Here is an 18,222-nt window from a genome sequence, read left to right as displayed (position 1 = left end):
TTTTGGGATAAAAGTACATTTAACCAAAAAGTATGTGACAAACAAAACACACATCTCGTCAGTGGTTTCCGGCAGCAGCAGGGTTAAAGGCCTAACGCTGCATTTGCTGTCTCGGTTTACCCCTGTGGTGCGCGCGAAGAACCCGGCACCGGTTTTCACGTGGAGCGGCTAGCGCGCAGGGACCCTTGGCTCTTCGCGGCGCCCTGCCAGCCGCGGGAAAGCCTTTCATTTTTTTATTAGGACTGCAGGAATGAAGCGAAAGGAGGTTTCCGAGCAGTTTATTTGGTTCCTCTTTAAACAATCCCCCCGCTAGACGGACAGCCGGCCCGTGAGTCTGAAAAGCCCTCGCTTCGCCGGAGGAGCCGAAAGCAGCGTTGACCTTAAATGGTAAAAGCTCCCTTGAGTGAAAGAGAGGCTGGCCTCGGGGAAAAAACAGGGAGGACTGCGTTTTGGGTTAGTTATCCCAATAACTGAGGGAAAATCTGCTCTATCCGGCCGAGAACCAAGATCTGGACCTCGGTACTTCTTAAAGGTACAGTGCTTTTCAATTTTTTCATGTATTTATTTAAACTATAGCGCTCGTTGCATTCATTGAAATTCATCTAAAATGTATAAAAGATGTGTGCAGCTGTTTCGAATGTGAAATGAGAAGGCGGGAGATAAAACCACACATGTAAAAGATTGTTTACTTATTCTTCAAGTTTACAAAGGCATATGTGTACTATGTAAACGCAAGCAACGCAGGGGGAGGTCTTGGAAGCAAGCTAGTTACATATGGAATTCGTTCCATCTGTATGAGTGTGTAAAATGTTTACCGTTTTGTTTTACATATTAATGCCAGTGTCTTCGAAATGCCAGTATATGGTTTAGTAATGTGGCAAACACTGGCACATGCCGCATTTGCGCCTGATGTTTTGTCAAGAGATTTCCTGCAGCCTTCCCATACTCCATGTATGTGTGTAGTGTCGGGAGTGCGTGGATCCAGGCCCGGGAAGGGCCACTGTCGCACCTCTGCTTTCTGGGGGCTTTCAGGGACATAACGTGGATTTGGGGAGACAGCGGACACCAATCCCACGCATTTTGGATGTTTTCGATGTCGCGACGCGTGGCTGAGTTCTTGGTGTTGACATGTGGGAATCCCAGGAGACCAACAAAAACTTAACGTGCAGGGTTCAGAGTGCATTTTTCTTTACGTCACTGTATGATTTCATGTCCAACATGAAAAAACGTAATCTATTTTGAAGATCGACCCGGTGTTTCCATTGCCAAAACCGGCAGCTCTATTTTCATAATCAGAAACAGACATGTTTCATGTATGCCGGCAGTCTGTATAACCCTGCGTGTCAGACTGCATTCAGAGAAATACATTTTAAGCTCAGTGAAACCGAGATTCTGGGAATAATGCATGCAATTAGGATAAAAGTGCTTTGTAAATGTCAACCGAACCTTACGAGGCAATGGAGAACCATGGGCCAGATGTACTATCCTTCCGGTTGCAAAAAGTGGATGTCATTTGCAACTCGACTATGTGCGACCAGAAACATATTTTGGAACTGAACAGTGTGCTAATAGGTCGATTCCCAAAATAAGGAATTGGAGTGAGTGGCCGTCTGACCTACGTAATTAATATTCATTAGGTAGTTCATAAATTGTGACTCAATCTGATTGCTAACAGTCACAGGGATGGTGGCTTGAAGACCACAATGTCTGTGATTTCTTTTTTTAAATAAAGCAAACCTTTTTTTTAATAGCAGTCTGATTTCCTTAATTAAAATGGGACTGGTATTTAAGATTTTTTTTTAAATGCCATTATGAGTTGGCAGTGGTCCCCTGGAATCCCCCCTACTACTCCTGAAACTTTTACCACTTCCCTTCCGATTTGAGATTCGCACACCATTTCTAAATCCATTGATGGAGTCAGTCAAACTTTACCGAGCCCTAAAATAAGTTTAGCACATAGCACAAACCTTTTTAATGGTTGCAAACTGACTAACTTAGTACATTGCAGGTTTTGTGAGTGCTAAAAAGTTTAGTACATTTGGCCCCGTTTTCTGTCTATTGAAGGGAGAGGTTATTCCAGCTGTTCTCTTCAAGCACAGCTAACAATGGTCACGTGGTTGGAACTAGAATGTTTAGGTTTTGTTTGCCGTTCATGAATAGATTTCGGATAAAATAATGTACAATGTTCATGGCCAGTGAAATTATGTGATTCTGTGTCTGCAGCATTTACTGCATAATTATGGATTTGCCTAGTAATTTGCTGCATACTTTGCAGATATCAACAAAAAAATGTATGTAGCTCAAATGGGGGAAAATAATACTGATAGAAAATGCTCTACATAATGCAGCATGATTTGCCTTTTCATGCTGCATAATTTAGTTAGTCCTGCTGCATAATTTGGTCTTTATTACTTCATAGTCCTGTGTAGAGTAGTTTGGACACTGACATTATGATGAATATGTCCATATTTCACAAGAACCTGTGGATTTTTTTCTCCAAATTTTGAAGTTGCCTGTGAAAAACCGGGTTTTGTACCACTAATTTTGTGCAATAAATGCACACATACGCGTGCACACACACTTATAGTTTGAAAATCAATGTAGTTAGATGTCGTTTAGATTCGTGGTACTAATAAACACATATATACATATTCATTACTTCAGTGGAAAGGTCAAATTCCATTTTATCACCACAATACAGTCAAACTGGCATGATAAAATCATTGTTTAATTTGACAAATATTGTACGTTACTATAACGTCGCACATGGTAGTCACACCTACAATCTGATTTTCACTGATTGAGCACATTTATTCACTAGCACGCTTGCATTTGTTAACACCATATGTTCAGGCGTGTAGGGTGCTATTTATTAGTGATGTTGAGGGAGAGGAGGGGGCAGCATGGCCCCCTCGAGGTTTCACCTCTTATCATTGATGGCCCTTCTGCAACTCAACAACGGTAATAAATGGCATAATACTCTGCACATCCGCATTTGTACTATATATGTATGCACATATATATGGCACAGGACAGATCGGATTTATTACAAATGTCTGCTCTCCGATGAAATATGGAGATGCGAAAGGAACAGCTGCATCAGTGCATTTATGAGATGAGGGCTGAGAAAAATAAGCTACCGTGCTCCTCGGAATGGCTTGTTCAGTTCCATTGATGTGATCCAAATGAACAGCGTGCTTCAGAATCAGCTGTGCGTGTTAGTTACCAGCAGACTGTGGCAATTGCCCCCTCCATTGTAAATGTGGCAATGTACCCTTAATAGCGCCGGCACCCATTGCCTCTGTCACGTTCATCTTTGCTTGCAAATTAGAATAAATGTTTGCCGCTGCCTAGAATTACCTTGGGATTTTAGTGCTGCAGTTAAATCGTGTTTAAGGGTTTCCCTTTTTGACCTAAATGTTATGCTCGATTCCTACTTTTTCTCTGACAAAATAAAGCAGGAGTTTATAGGTGGAAGTTTTCCGTATCTTGGTTAGCCGTATAATTCTACCGGGGTGGACTTTGCAAGCGCTGTGCCACACCTGAGGCCTTCCACTGCAGAACAGGAGACGTCTCTTTGATTGCCGCATTTTTTATACATTTTTGTTGCATTTTACAGAGAAATTGCCGGATGCTGGAGGTAAAGTCCCAAGATAGTGCATTTGCAGTGAGGTTTTAAATCCCGAAATGAGTTTCCATTTAGTCTGTTTTCCTCAGACTTTTCATCCACATGACCATCACTGTTGGTGGCATCGACAGTCAGTGACATTTGCTCTTCAATGTAGATCCTGCTTGCTAAAGTATTTTAATAGACCCCTTTTCATACTTTCCAAAGTAGTGTCATGAATCCTACTGATTCTGCCCAGAATAATCATTTAACACAAGAGGCTTCATAAACAATGGTGTTAATGTTCATATTTGCGATTATACATTTTTCTGCATAATGGGTGAAGGAGCAATTATCCATTCTGCCTCCCCTTGCAGGGGAGAACTCCTGTAAGGCTGGAGTACAGGGGACAGCGTGCAGGGCTCGATTCTCCAACGCTTGAGGTCAGCCCTGAGGCGGGGGCACCCAGTTAACATAACGTGTATTTGTAAAGCGCAGGTTCACCCAGAAGGGTTTCTTGGCGCTGAAAAACAGATGTGTATTGTTACCCAACTCAATGGTACGCATTTTATCGGCCTCAGAAGGATAAAAGGCTGAGTGGACCCGCAGGGATTTGAACCTGTGACCATAAGGTCAAACACAGGCCCTATAGCAGACGCATTAGTCCACTAAGCCACCAGACCTGGATTTTTTACAGATACATTCGGTTTTCTTACAGACACATATGATTTACTGCTGTAAAGCAGTTATGCTCCCGGGCATTCTGCCAGACTATGACGTTTTGGATTATTGAATGAGTTTCCCTCTACACTGGAATGTAAAACCGACCACTTTTGATATTTTTGAGAAAGTGTCACGCAAAAGGAATCGCTTGGTTCCATAAAAAATATTTTTTAAGGGGTGGAATCTAGCTCCCCTCTACTAAACCCCTAGCACCGCAGCCTGAGATCTCTTGCTCATAGCAGTGCATCACTAGCAGGACCATATATCCAGGGCTGCTTTTACTGTACTCCTAGTTTATGTTTATCTTACAGTGTTGTAAGCAGGAGCTGCTGAGTCCCAGTGGCATTTGTCTGTATCTGAAATTAGGATAGATTTTAACACAAGATTTCAAACAAAAAATGCAAACAAACTGTGTGAAGAATAAAACAGCAATTATAAAAGCGTTATATAGAATATATTACGACGATGACATAAACCATTACATAAAAACCCCCACAGCTTTACCCCTTTCAGGATTGCATGGAATCCCTGCCACTAAATCTTCATAAAGACATAATGCAACCAATTCACAAAAGTATTTATGAGTATGGGAAGTAGTACCAGAGGAGTGCTCTCCTACCCGTGCTTGCATGCCCTTGGTCACCAGCACAACATGTCCAACTCCCGCTCAGTAAAAGTGCAAAGAGGGCACAGTGCTTCTATTTGCACTAACTGTATAGAAATATTCACCGATAAGTCTTATTTTTCTCCATTTTAGGTGGTTGGGGCCAATTCACAAAGGCATGAAGAGTACATAAAAGAAAGTAATACAGGAGTACGCACTTGAACCTGCCTTAGTGATAGGCCCCATTATCTCAAAATGGGTTTCTCTAAAACACCCATTTACGGGCCCATATGTTCATATGTTAGATGTAGACGTACCAAGGAGCGTAAAACCTTCTGCAAAAATGCAATGCAGTTTTGACTTGACATTCCAAAACGATGTTTAAGAAGTCAGCAAACTGATTTTGCTCCTGAGTGGGTCGTGGATCAGGCAGTTTTGTGGAGTGTGCTGTCTGTTGTTATGAGCTATTGTGTTGTTTCTGCATTTCAGTCTTTGGGATCACACCTAGGCAACGGTCTTTTCCTGAATTTTATCTCTGTGACTTCCACACTTCCAGAATGAAACATAAGCCCGGATATTCTCTGTTTAGAGAAAAGTCTGTAGACATACAGGTGTATTTATATTACGTGGCAGATTCGTCAGTTAGGCATTGAACAGATATTTTTTTCTGTTTGCAAAGTTAGTAACAACATTGCAGTCCACATACAGAGAAATGGCAATGCTTGAAATAGTATTATTGTTTTGTAACTTGTATAGTGCTTTCCTACCACTGAGAAGGCCCCAAAATCTTTTCTGGGTGGCCCGCTAGGTAGCTTCTCATCACATTGTGCATGCCTGGTTGAGTGTATGTTTTAAGGAGTGATCTACATGGAAAGAATTTCGGTGTTGTGTATGAGGCTCGGAAGTGTGCTCCAATTACGTTGCAGCACATGTGTATTCTTACGCATTCTGTGAAGCGCACACATATGTAAGAGGTACACAGTCCCATTTGCATACACCTACTGCACTTAACTTACTATACGTATCATAATTTCTTCTAATTTTGACTGAGCAAGAATCTATCCTTATGATTGTGTGTGGTGAGTAATATTTGCTTGTACCTAATTATGCCTACTACCCCTCCTGGGTACAGGCCATCAATCAGGACTCTCCAGCCATCTCTGCCCTGAGCTTTTCTTTAAATCTGACTCAGGGCAGGACTGGGATTGCAAACCAGCCCTGGCAATTACGTCCGACCAGCCCGAGGGGGGCAATGGGGAGGAGATGGGGCAGTCGTACGTAATTGCCAGGGCTGGAACACTGCTGCTGCATTGCTGTTGCGCTTTTGTTTCAAGGGGCCGATTTGCATCACTGCTGCAAAACCGGCCCCCAGCAATAAAAACGGCCCCACCCTTCCAGCCCACCGGGGAAACGCCCGGTGCTTGCTACAGCCAGTCTGACTCTGATCTGACTCCAGGTGTAAAGCATCTCCTTGCAACCAGCCTCAAGGCCTCAGTACCAAGTGTTTCTTGGCTGTTCTCTTTTCCTTTTCCTTTGAGGGTTCCAGGTCAGGGCTTGATGGTGGTTTTTGTTGCGGGCTTGCAGAGGGCGTGGCCTATCCAGCACCAGCATCTTTTCATGATCTCCTAATGATCAGGGAATTGGAAAGTTTTCTGCCATAATTCATTGTTACTGATGGTGTTTGGCCAGCGGATTTAGAGGCTTTTCCTCAAACCGGTGTTGATGAAGGTCTGGACTTTATGAGTGGTGGTCACTTTGTCCTGCAAGATTCTGTTCTAATCAGAAGGACCCATTTTACATTGGTGTTAAAAAGCCTGATCATGGTTTGCAGTGTTCGGTCCTCGGAGCTCCAGATATTCTTTAGCTGAATGAAGGCAGCCCTTGCTTTGCTGATTCTTGCCTTGACGTCGGCGTCTGTGCCACCCTGCTTGCGTATGACACTGCCCAGGTTGGTGAAGACCTCAACTTCTCGCAGTGCACCGCTTGCAGAGTGACTGCAGTTGTGCTGGCCGTATTAGCCTTCGGGATCTTGGTTTTTTACTGCATTTGTGCTGATCTGGCTGCCACATTGTTGGTCTTTTCCTGCATCTGCAGATAGGCATGGGAGAGTAGGGCCAAGTCGTCTGAAAAATCCAGGTCGTCGAGCTGCATCCAAGGTGTCCACTGAATCCCATTTCTTCTCCTTGCTGTGAAGGAGAAGAAATGGGAATCAGTGGACACAGTGGATACAGCTTGACGGCCTGATTTGTAGCCTGGTCTAAAGGGATGCCACAAACTAGGAAATGATTAGACAACACAAGAGCATGGGTCTATAGAATGCCTCCAGGAGCAGTGAAGATGTCACAAAACAACTAAATGGGCTCTAGGCCATCAAGAGACATTGCATATACATGGATTTAATGGGTCTACTCCAGAAGGAACATGGAGTGACCCATGGTAAGTACAGATCAAAAGGAATCAAATCACCACATTTACGTGGGTTTATGGGGCCCTCCAAGGAAGATAAGTGGTCTGACCAGAGAAATCAGTAGAATTCCAAAATGGGTTTAAACATCCACTTAGGAGTGGTGATATCCCCTGACTGGGAAATCAAGAGGCGCTAGGAAATGTAAAACGCACTGCATGCACATAGTTCTGTAGGGTCCACCCAGGATTAATTATAGTTCTAGCCAAGACATTGTTTGTGGAATTTACAGTACATTGTTCTTGCTATTTTGAAGACTAAGTTCTAATTGTCCTACCATTGATCAATATCAGCATGTACATTAGCCTTTATTAAAGAACTGTGCAATGTCTACCAAGCGCAAATAGCCAGAAGAGGTATTGGTGGGGTTTGCCTTGCATTTTGGTTCTTACATTATTAATCGCCCTTTTCAGAGTGGTTGAATGATGTATTGGCCTGGTTCATGGTCCTAAATGTCTGAAATACTTGCAGATTTTTGCTTCTGTGGTTCATCACCATTGACCCTGCATTCATTGCCCACCCTCTCCAAAAATGTTTTCTTGGCAGAATCATTCCAAGTCACTATCTGAAGTTTAACTGGCTAAAGTTAAATTATGACCGATGGCTCAGAACTCTGTTTAATGTGGTTCAGAAGACAAGACAAATATTGCTTCTGGCTGGCTTTTAGAGTTGGTTTATTTGAAATAGACTTGCCCTTCTAGAAACTTCAATCTTGTCCCTGTGCATTTAGCTTGTAAGCACTTCTTCAGTTGCAGTGGGACTGTAACACTGACCCCACAGGCAACTCATTTCTATTCAAGAAAGCTCTATTTAGCATCGTTTTCTTTCCTGCATGATTGTGAGTGCCTCTCTTGTCATCACCAGAGAATGCTGATAGCATGTAAACGAAACTGAGATGGAATCCATTTGTAGGACTACACATCTGGTGGGGCATCTGGCCAGGAGCACAGGGTAGGAGATCGGCAAGTTGCAAGCATCTCACTCCACAGAGCATCGGCGTGCTCTGCCTCCCCCGTCAGCCGTAGGCTGGATATCTAGGGGTCTACTCATCACCCCAGTACCAGCCTACTAGGTTACTCCCTACCTGATCTGGTAACTAGCCACCAATTTAACGGAACCAGATGGTAGTGCAACACACACATTTTTAGTTCTTGGTCCTGAAGAAGTGCCATTAGACCCGTTAGGGGCCTAAGAGGCACGAAACATGTCGACCTATTGGCACCTTAGCAGCCCTTAAAGGAACATCACTTCCATATAAGGGCGCACACACTGTATTTTAATAAGGTTTGAGCTACCTAAATCATTAAACTTGACTAGAGTAGGACTGCTCCCGGCCTTTTTTAATCTCAAATCATCTACCTGCGCACTACCCAGCCCTCACACCCGCACGCACCCAATGGCTTATCAAAAGATCTCCGACAAAGAGCCCCGTTTACGGGAGCCAATCAGGCATTGCAGCGCCGGCCCGACGAGGAGCAAGGCCCAATGATGAAGCATGACGTCCTCCGGGGTGTGTGAGGACAAGACGACGAAACACCTCCCTCTCCCTCCCCCCACGTCCAATTAGGAACTGTACACCCTGCTTTCCTACTTTGTGACTCTGTGCCATGGAGGACTTAGAATGGTGCTTTAGAGAAGTTGCATACAGTACTTAATCTGCAAAACCTGTCTTGCTGATGCCATCTTCCTTTGGTAGAAAGCTTTCTTCAGTGAACAAACTAAAACTACCATATTATCACCCTAGAAAACTTGAGAGGCACTTAAGCCAAGCCTTTTATACCCTAATGTTGTATTGCAGTTTGGGATGCCCATCAAATGGCTTTGATTCGCTGCTGTGCCGTTTGATTTGACGATCCTGGAGATCAGTCCAGCAGTTTACTTATTGCGGTTTCATCCATGGTGTTAATTTTGATGTCTTCCCTTGGCACAAACACAATCTCGGGGAAAAGAATCCGTGCTCTCAGCTTGATATCGCAAAATCTAAATCATCACCCAGGGATCTCAAACCAATAATGCAGTGTCCACAAGGAAGATCCCGAAAGGACCTGGGCAGTTGTTTGATGTGTACTAAGCCGAACAAAGAGCAGTTTCAGTCTTCCTTGTAGCCCATTCCTATGCCATGTTCCTCTTGCTGGGTGATAGTTTTAGATGACTGAAAACCACAAAAGCAGCTCTGACAGGTTTGAGTATGAAGTTCCTAAATCGTGTCGCAGAAGCCAACTGAGTGATACTGTAGTCCTGCTTAGGCTGCAATGCTTTTTGTCCTAAAACAGTAATGTACAGGGACAATACCATCCGGCATTGCAGCAGTCACCTGGAACCTAATTACAAGCTAATAATTATCTAGCAGATGTACATAGCTCATTGGTGGACTATGACCTTGCACTAGTCCCATGTCGTAGGTGAAAAGACTGTAGAAGTCTCTTACTATGGTAGCTTGTTGACCTGTTTTATGATAGGATTCTTGAACTGTGTAAACTCCTACATCAGTGAGGATCAGGGGAGTGAGTGATGGAGAAGCATGGCTCTGTCTCCCCCTCCCTAAATTGGGAAGCCACTCACCCTTTTGCTCTGCAGTAAATGCAGTCCAAAGCAGAAGCTTAACTTCAGAAAAAAAGATCTATACTCAGTGGGTAACCACACCTTTGTTTCAACCTTCTGAGTAATCTCTGACCACAGGGCTTCTGGTACTCTCTCCACACAGCCCATAGCCAGGTTTACAACTCAAAAGAAGGGGCACTTACCCTTCTTACCTGGATAGCATGATTTATTAAGCTTGTACTAAATCCCCAATGAGTTGCTATAGAGATAGGCATAATAGATTCTGAAACATACACACGCAGAAATGTGTTCTTTTTAAACACACATTTAGGCCATATACATTTTCCTCCTAAACCTACTTACGCGCAGACTCCACATTACAAGAATTCTATATTTTGATTTGCTGTTTCCTTTCCTTTTCAAGGAATAGTAGTTTCCTCGAAAAGTCTTTCCTTTCCCACACACCCTGTCAAACTGGTGTATGTTGATGTACTGCATTTTTCAGGTTTAATTTTGGAAATGGAATTAGAGTAGAGCGGGTATTGTGAATACTCCAAAAACTGTGACTGTGTGAGTGTTCACCTCATTTGTATTGATTTATTTTGTCTCTTCTCTTGGTAACACTTAAGACTGTGGTACTCTTGAATGCCTGCCTAGCTTCTGCATGCACGTGCAGATTGCAGGTATTTATATATGCATTTATACAGTACACTACCCCACACCACGTCCAAAGGCTTTTTTTCTCATCTATAAAGTAGTTTTGAAGTCAGTGTAGACACTCTTGTGCCCCCCAAAAAACTTTGACATCCAGGTTCACTATGTTTTAGCTTGTATACTAGGTACATGGCTGATTAGCATTCAGGTTTTTATAACTGTCTGTGTATTTCTAGAGGGCCTCTTACCATTTATAAAACACTCCACTGGGTGCAAATACAATGGTAAAAGTACCCATCTTGCAGCAGCATACTGCTATAGTAGATCTGACTGATCTTGCAAATCAGGTCTACAAACCATCCAAATCATGAAAATCTACACTTAATATCCTTTAAGTATCATATCCTTTGTACTGGTAGTGTACACTTCCATTAGAAAATACCATGCTTGGACTGACTTTAAACACATTGGATGTGTGCCGTACAGTGCAGAACACTTGCAGTTTATGAAAAGGTAGGAGAAATAAAAACATCTCATTAAGGAGACGTCATTTTTGGGCGCAAAGCCACACCTACCAATTTTAGTATATAATACTATGCCTCAAAAACCATGCGGTATAGCGTGTTTTCACCTATGTACCAACCATGGAACGCCCCCCTCGATGCAAAATAACACAAAGTAGTGCAAAGGGCTATTTATGTTACTTTTAGGGCTACTTTCTAATGCATAAAAGTAAATACTTTATCAAGAATTTGAGCTGTTTGTGTCACTTTGCCTCTCTTCGCACTAGCACAAAGGGGCAGATTTATCAAGCATCTATACAGGTCTACCAATTAGTCACCATCAAAACTTGGAAGTGACCAGAAGAGACTGAGAATGAGATAGTACAACAACCTTACCCCACCAGTACTTAGGTCATTATAAAATAAACATTACATTTTAAGGGCCCATGTCTCATCCACATGAATCTACAAAGCACCCACTGCAATTCCTTGCTAAACTGTTTTCCCTAGAGTGTTTGGTGAGCAAACCTAAACCTGCTTGTGACGGTCTCAACAGTTGTACGAGATTCAGTGGAGGACCTTTTCAAGAGCTCATCATTGTACTCCATTGTATTCCATACCGCTACAAATTAGACTTGGAAATGTGACTCTCACCTATTTATTCAGGCCTTTCTTCACCATCACTCACCTCACTGTTGCCCTCTGACTTTTGTCCTATTGGTCCAATGCCTAAGAATGGTGATATCTTACTGTCACCTCAGGTCAAGTGGCAATAGTCTATGGTTCTAGCCCTGCATTGCTTTGGGCTTGGTCATCCGCACATATGGAGGAGAGATCCCATGCAGATTTATCCTTGCACCTCTACAACCGACTGTGTCCTATAATCATTAGATTGTTCAGTTATTGCCTTCAGATTCTCTTTGAGTCCAGAGATCCCTGCCAGCTCAAAAAAAACCATTTCAAAAGCACAGCTTAATTTCCTTTAAGGCAAACGAGCTGCATTTAAAAATTGAAGTTTACTTTACTTAAAAGTGCTCAGAAACTTTGTGGTGTATTGCTTGCAGCAGGTCACCATCCCTGTGATGGCATCAAATCAAAGTATTTTTTATTTTTTGGTGTATGGTGGATGAAAGCAAAGATGGGAACCTGCTAGAAGAGTGAAGGTCCATGCGACCTTAAACCCTATGTGCCTAATAGTAACTACGAGCAGCTACAACATGTGCCTTCTTAGGTGGAGAACTTCGAGTAAAGTGAAGAGAGGAGTGTTTTCTACAGCTAAGCATACATTCTTGCTGCACATGTGAGCTGAATAACAAGAAAGAACTACTGTTTCTAGCTGGCTTAATACTGCTGTGAAACCTATTAGTGAAGGTTTCCACTTACATCTAATCTAAGAAGACTTCCCGAATAATTAAATAATTCACCTGTGATACAAGTGATAGGGTATCACTTCTTGACAAAATACAGACTACTTCCTTTGTCCTACTGTCGTGTTGTACATATATCCAATCACTATTCAGTCCTGAAGAAGGTGGTTTTAAAGTCTTAAATACCACCACAAAGTGCATTGGCTATTAATGTGTCCAGTCCGGTGCCATTACATCAGTAAGAGAGAACTATAGAGATCCAGCTGGTGTACTTTAGGACGTTTTGCCTCTCTCGATTGGTGTATGATGTGTGAATGTTATGTAGTGTGAGTGGGATGTAAGTGGAGCGTGTGACACAGGAAGCGAAGTTGGGGAGTTTTGTTTTGTAGTTTGAGCATTTTAAAAGTATTTATGAATTTGAAAAATGTTAAAATTTAAAAATTTACAATTTAGTGTATGCAATGAAGAAATTAATATACATCTGTTTTGTAATAAATACTGAATAATGGATTGTTTTTTACAAAGAATGAAAAAGAATAAAAAATATCAATAAATAATATTTTGCAAAGTAACATGCTATCATAAAAACATAGTGTGGTCTGGTTCTGTTGGATTTAGTTCCTGGTCAAAGCAATATAGGTAGGCAGGACCCTTTTTCTAAAAATATTGTTGTGTTTTTCCTCTGGGTCCTATGCCTTTTACACAAATAAAGGGGGCCCTGGAGTATATATTGGGATCAAATCAAAGTATGCCACAGTTTGCGACCTAACTAATTAATATTCAAGAGGTTGGTCAGATTGCGGCCCACTCTCAGTGGTGTTTTTGAGAACCAACCTAAGGCCGGTTTGCAAAATCTCATTAGATTCACATAAAGTCGTTGAGCAATTTTCGGCCCGTTTTTGTGAATCCGATGGTAGTATTTTGGGCTGCTGCGGGGAGCGGGATAAGAGAATATGGTTAATGAAGTCCTGGTTTCTAAAACAATTGGCCCAGAAAAGGTTGTACCATAATAAACCATTCTAATTTAAGGCTATGCGATATCCTCAAGCATAGTATTACAGAATTTCTTTCAACTGCTCCTTAAAGATAAGAGGAACTTATCATCGCCAGTTAACAGTACCAGACTGGAAAAGGTAAACAAAAATCAACCCTAACAAAAAACCAACAACTCCATACCACAGGCAGCACTACTTACAGTGGGACCAGTGAGGCATGATTGGATCTTGGCAGCCCAACCATTTCTGTGTGCAGCCCACTAGCATGAAGAATATGATCTGCTAATTTTCTGTTTGGGAAAAACATGATTTTTCAAGCCTACAAAGTGGAACACAAACCTTAAGATCCATGCATGATCTCCATTCCCTAATCTAGATAAGCTAATTGTTAGATCTGGGGGTCTCTAGTTGGCAGGGTAGGTACCACTGTCCAAGTAGGGACCCTTGCTTCTAGTCAGGGAAAGGGGGATACACTGTTAAGATAACCCCTGCTCACCCTCTAGGTAGCTTGGCCTGAGCAGTCTAGGCTATCAAAGGCAATGTGTAAAGTATTTGTACCAACACTCACAGTAACACAGTGAAAACACCACAGATTTACTCCACACCAGTTTTAGAAAAATAATGTATCTTTACTAAAAACTTCACAAGACCAAATACTACAGAAAAACCAACATATACTTCAAAAGGTTACTTTAAAGATAGTTCAAAAGTTTGCAGAAAGTACTCCAGGATGTCAAAATCAGTGTCCTTCACAGTGCGACTCTCAATGCACAAAATGCGACACTCTCGTGCCCAACAGTACCTGTAGTTGTGATAAGGTTCCCAAAAGCTATAACAAGGAAGATGGCAAAGGCGATGCGATGCTCCTGAGATCCTGGGGAGGCTTTGCAGCAGCCCTGCTTCACGCAGCAGAGGTGGATGCGCCGGCTCCGATCTGTAGGGGGAGGATGCAATACCTTTGGCTTTCATTGCGTAGGTTTCTTAGGGGGAAGCTTCACGCACAGGTTCGATGCGACACTCTTCGATGTGGTGCGATGCGTGGCGCAGCGTTGCCTTCTGGCGCCGCAACTCTCGATGCGCCACGGAACGGGACTCTGCGTCGACGCACGCAGCGATTGGAGACTTTTCACGCACCGGCAGTGGTGCGGCCCGCAAACTGGTTCTGCGACAACCCTCGCAATGGCAGGAAGCTTCACGCTTCGGGACGATGCTCGACGCACTCGGCGATGCGGAGACCCTGCGTGTTGCGATGGTGCCGCGATGAAATTTTCCACGCACTCTCGTCTTGCGACACGCAATCGGATGATGCATTGGGTACCAGTCACTCTTGTTCACGCTTCTGCTTCCCAGCTCCCAAACACAGCAAAACGACCTCCTGAGGCCCCAAGACTGGGCAAGCACTCCAAGGCAGGTCAGAACTCTCTCAGCAGAGTTCCAGGGGAGCTGGTGGTGAAGTCCTTTTGTTCCTGGGACTTCTTAACAGGGAGCCAGCTCTTCTCAGGCCCTTGGAGATCAGAATCAAAAGAAGGGGACACAGCAAAGTCCTTCTCCTCTCCTTGGCAGCAAAGCAAAACAGCAAGCAAGCAGTCTTCTCCTCTTCAGTTTCTTCCAGCTTTCTCCTTGGCAGAGGTTTCTTCTTAGTTCCAAAGTGATCTAAAGTTTAGGTGTCTGGGGTCCTCTTCTTATACCCCTCCAAGTCTTTGTCTCTCTTTGTTCCAGTGGGGGGATTCCCCTGCTCAAACCGGTTCCTGGGTGTGCTCTGCTCTGGAGCACCTGGTTCCTTTCAGAGTGAGGGGCAGGGTCGTTAGACGCTCAGCAGGAGGTGGAGCCTTCTTTGTGCCAGCAGAGGCAGAGTCCTCAGCCTGGCCAGCAGGGGGTGGAGCCAGCTTTGTGTTTGGCAGGGACAGCCCTATTCAAACCCAGGGACTACTCCTCCCACCCATCTAAAGCAGATCTCCCTATTCACCCTGCTGCTGACTCATCCAGGCTCCTGGAGCCACCTGGCCCATCACATGACACCCTTCAGCCAACCAGCACACAGGCACACAGGAAGGTTAAACAGGAGAATAGCTACTTTCTAAAAAGTGCTCTTCTCACACAGTGAATTTAAAAACCATCTTGCTAAAAAGATGTATAATTAAATTCTGAACACAGAGATACCAAACTTGGATTTTCTATCTTGCCCTTATGGGAAGATAGGCATGTAAACAGCCTTCCCCATTCTATCCTATGGGCAAGATAGCCTCTCAGCAGTGAAAAACGAAAATGGCTGTAATTCACTACCAGGGCATGTTACACACCTCAGTACATGCCCTACCTTTCAGATACACTGCACCCAGCCCAGGGGGGTACCTAGGGCCACCATAGGGATGCCTTACATGTACAGAAAGGGAAGGATAAGGCCTGGTCAGTGGGTGCACTGGCCAGGTCGACATGGCAGTCCTGGACTGCACATAGGCACTGCAAGCAGGCCTAAGACATCATTTTAGCGCTACTCCTGTGGGTGGCACAATCAGTGCTGTAGCCCACTAGTAGCATTTGAATCACCAGCCCTGGCACACACAGTGCACTTTACTAGGGGCTAACAGGTGAAACAAATATACCAATCATGGATAACCAATCAATACAACAATTTACCAAGGGAGCACTTGCACTTTGACACTGATCAGCAGTGGCAAAGTGCCCAAAGCATCTAAACCAGCAAAATCGAAATCCAGCATAGCATCAAAAATACAGGAGGTAGAGGCAAAAAGTCAGGGGTAACCACGCCAAAGATGCCAGGTCTAACACTAATAAATACTGTACACCGGTAATAATTAAGGTTTTGTTCATGAGGCAATCATGTGAAGTGGATCTGTCCTGGTCGCTCGGCATTTGAGCCAATCCCAGTTTCCTTCATCACATTTGGCAGTTTTTATGCAGAGTATATTAATATTCATAAATACATTATATTGCCGCAGTTTGAATTGAGAGACCCCTGGATTTGAATGAGTAGCCAGTATTGAACTATTAAGTAAGTCAAATATAATTATTTGCCCATCGTGATCTTATGTCAGCCTTCTCACTGATAGATAAAGAAGAAAAAGAGAAGATGGAAACATTTTTAGAACACGACAAGATATGAAATAATGGAGGCATCGCTACAGATATAGATTTTGGATTTTAATAATTGCGGATCTGAATGTTCTTACAGAAGCACCAAAAGAGCTTTCAAATTCTGGCATTATTTGTAAAAAGTTTTGAGTTTATCTCCTCTATGCTGCTGCTTCATGTTGTTCAGTTAACTAGCTTTTAATATAAAGCAATGGCTGTCATGAAAAATAGTGGGAAGAAGAAGATGGCTCCATATAGCCAATGGACCTTGGCCTTGAGCAAGCGCATGTTGCCAATGGATCACTAATCTGGTACTCAGTCCTACCAAGATTGCACGTTGGCCCTTGTAATAATTCTCTGCAATTAGATTTAGGTTGCGATCTGATCTACAGTCAGAATGAGGCTTTAGATCTTTTAAAAAAATATCACTATTCACACTTCTTCCCAAGAGGACAGGCCTTGGCCACTCTCGTGGGCGTCCTGCTCTGCCGTTGGAAATATTGGAGTGAGAACCTGTGTGTAAGCACAATAACATTCTCCAGTTAGCCCTTCTAGGTCAACTGCTTCTCTTTTTGGCACCAACCTGATATCTTCGCCAATATCCTGGATGCAAAACTCTGATCCAAGATAATCATTCTCTAGTCAGATAATTTATGAGGGCTCAAGACCTTCATGTAGCTACTTCACGTGGAGTTTTCAGCCATATGATCTGAGTTGGACTATATTTCTGAATTGTACCTTATGTTCTTTAATGTGCTAAAGGCTTGCTTCTTGCAGTAATTCTTTGGATTCTCTGTATATTTCATATGGCACAGAACGTCTTCATTTTGGCATTTGGTCTCCTGGGACTTTTGAATTTTGATGTTTATAAAGATCTGGAAGAGAAATAACAAGACTCAATGTAATGTGGCTTTGTGGACTAATAACCTCTTCTAAAACTAGCCTGTCACTGGTTTGAATTCTCATGCTCACTCAGCTTTCATTCTTGAGAGGCATAAAAAACCAAAACGATGGAGGTGGGTAAAAATACCCATATGTACAGAGTGTTAATCGATGCCGCAGGTCATTTTGTATGCTTTATAAAGAGTATTATTCTAAAGGTAGCTACAACACATTCTTTCAAAATACACAGGGCCAGATACCCAAACCGTGTTCTGCGTGTAAGTGTAACTTATGCTTGCAAAGTTTTGTTTGCTATACAGGCATGATTATGGATTTAAAAATATTGTCAATTCTTTTTTTTTTAATGTGCGTGTGTGTTTGTATGCAAAAAGCTACCTCACGCCATGTAGCATACCCAGATGCATGCACAAACAACCCACATGGAAGTGTAAAATTGATCATCACCAGGATTACTGTAAGAGAAGTTCCCATCAGCATACAAATCAAAATATGGAAACATACAAAACGTTTGAACTGCACTTACCGCATCGTAAGTGCTGATAGTCACCCTAAATGTTATGTGTAGGGCAGGGTGGCATTTATTGGCATATAATTTATTTTGGAACAATCCTGCAAAAAATAATTTGTTAATGTACTATATCCTCATATTTAGATATGCACATGAGTAACCAAATATATGCAATGCCCACCTTTGGGGGCCTTGGTAATGAATATGTGCTCCAGGAGGTCCCAGACATAAACTGTGAAGCAAATCAGTTGCCATTCACC

The 18,222-nt window shown here is 43.0% G+C and overlaps 1 protein-coding gene across 2 annotated transcripts in view; it reads left to right on the top strand.

Annotated features, from left to right (window-relative positions):
* Positions 1-409: 409 nt before the first annotated feature.
* IRAG1 (inositol 1,4,5-triphosphate receptor associated 1) overlaps positions 410-18,222 on the top strand; it is an 857,666-nt gene continuing 839,853 nt past the window's right edge. For both annotated transcript variants that reach the window (XM_085648179.1, XM_085648178.1), the window contains exon 1: positions 410-532. The gene's annotated coding sequence lies outside the window, so the exon portion shown is untranslated. The remainder of the gene's footprint in view (positions 533-18,222) is intronic.

This window comes from Triturus cristatus, chromosome 3_2, assembly GCF_964204655.1.
Source record: "Triturus cristatus chromosome 3_2, aTriCri1.1, whole genome shotgun sequence".
In the NCBI taxonomy this organism is placed as follows: Eukaryota; Metazoa; Chordata; class Amphibia; order Caudata; family Salamandridae; genus Triturus; species Triturus cristatus.
Note: the sequence above shows the minus strand (reverse complement) of the source record. Positions and strands in the feature narration are given on the sequence as shown.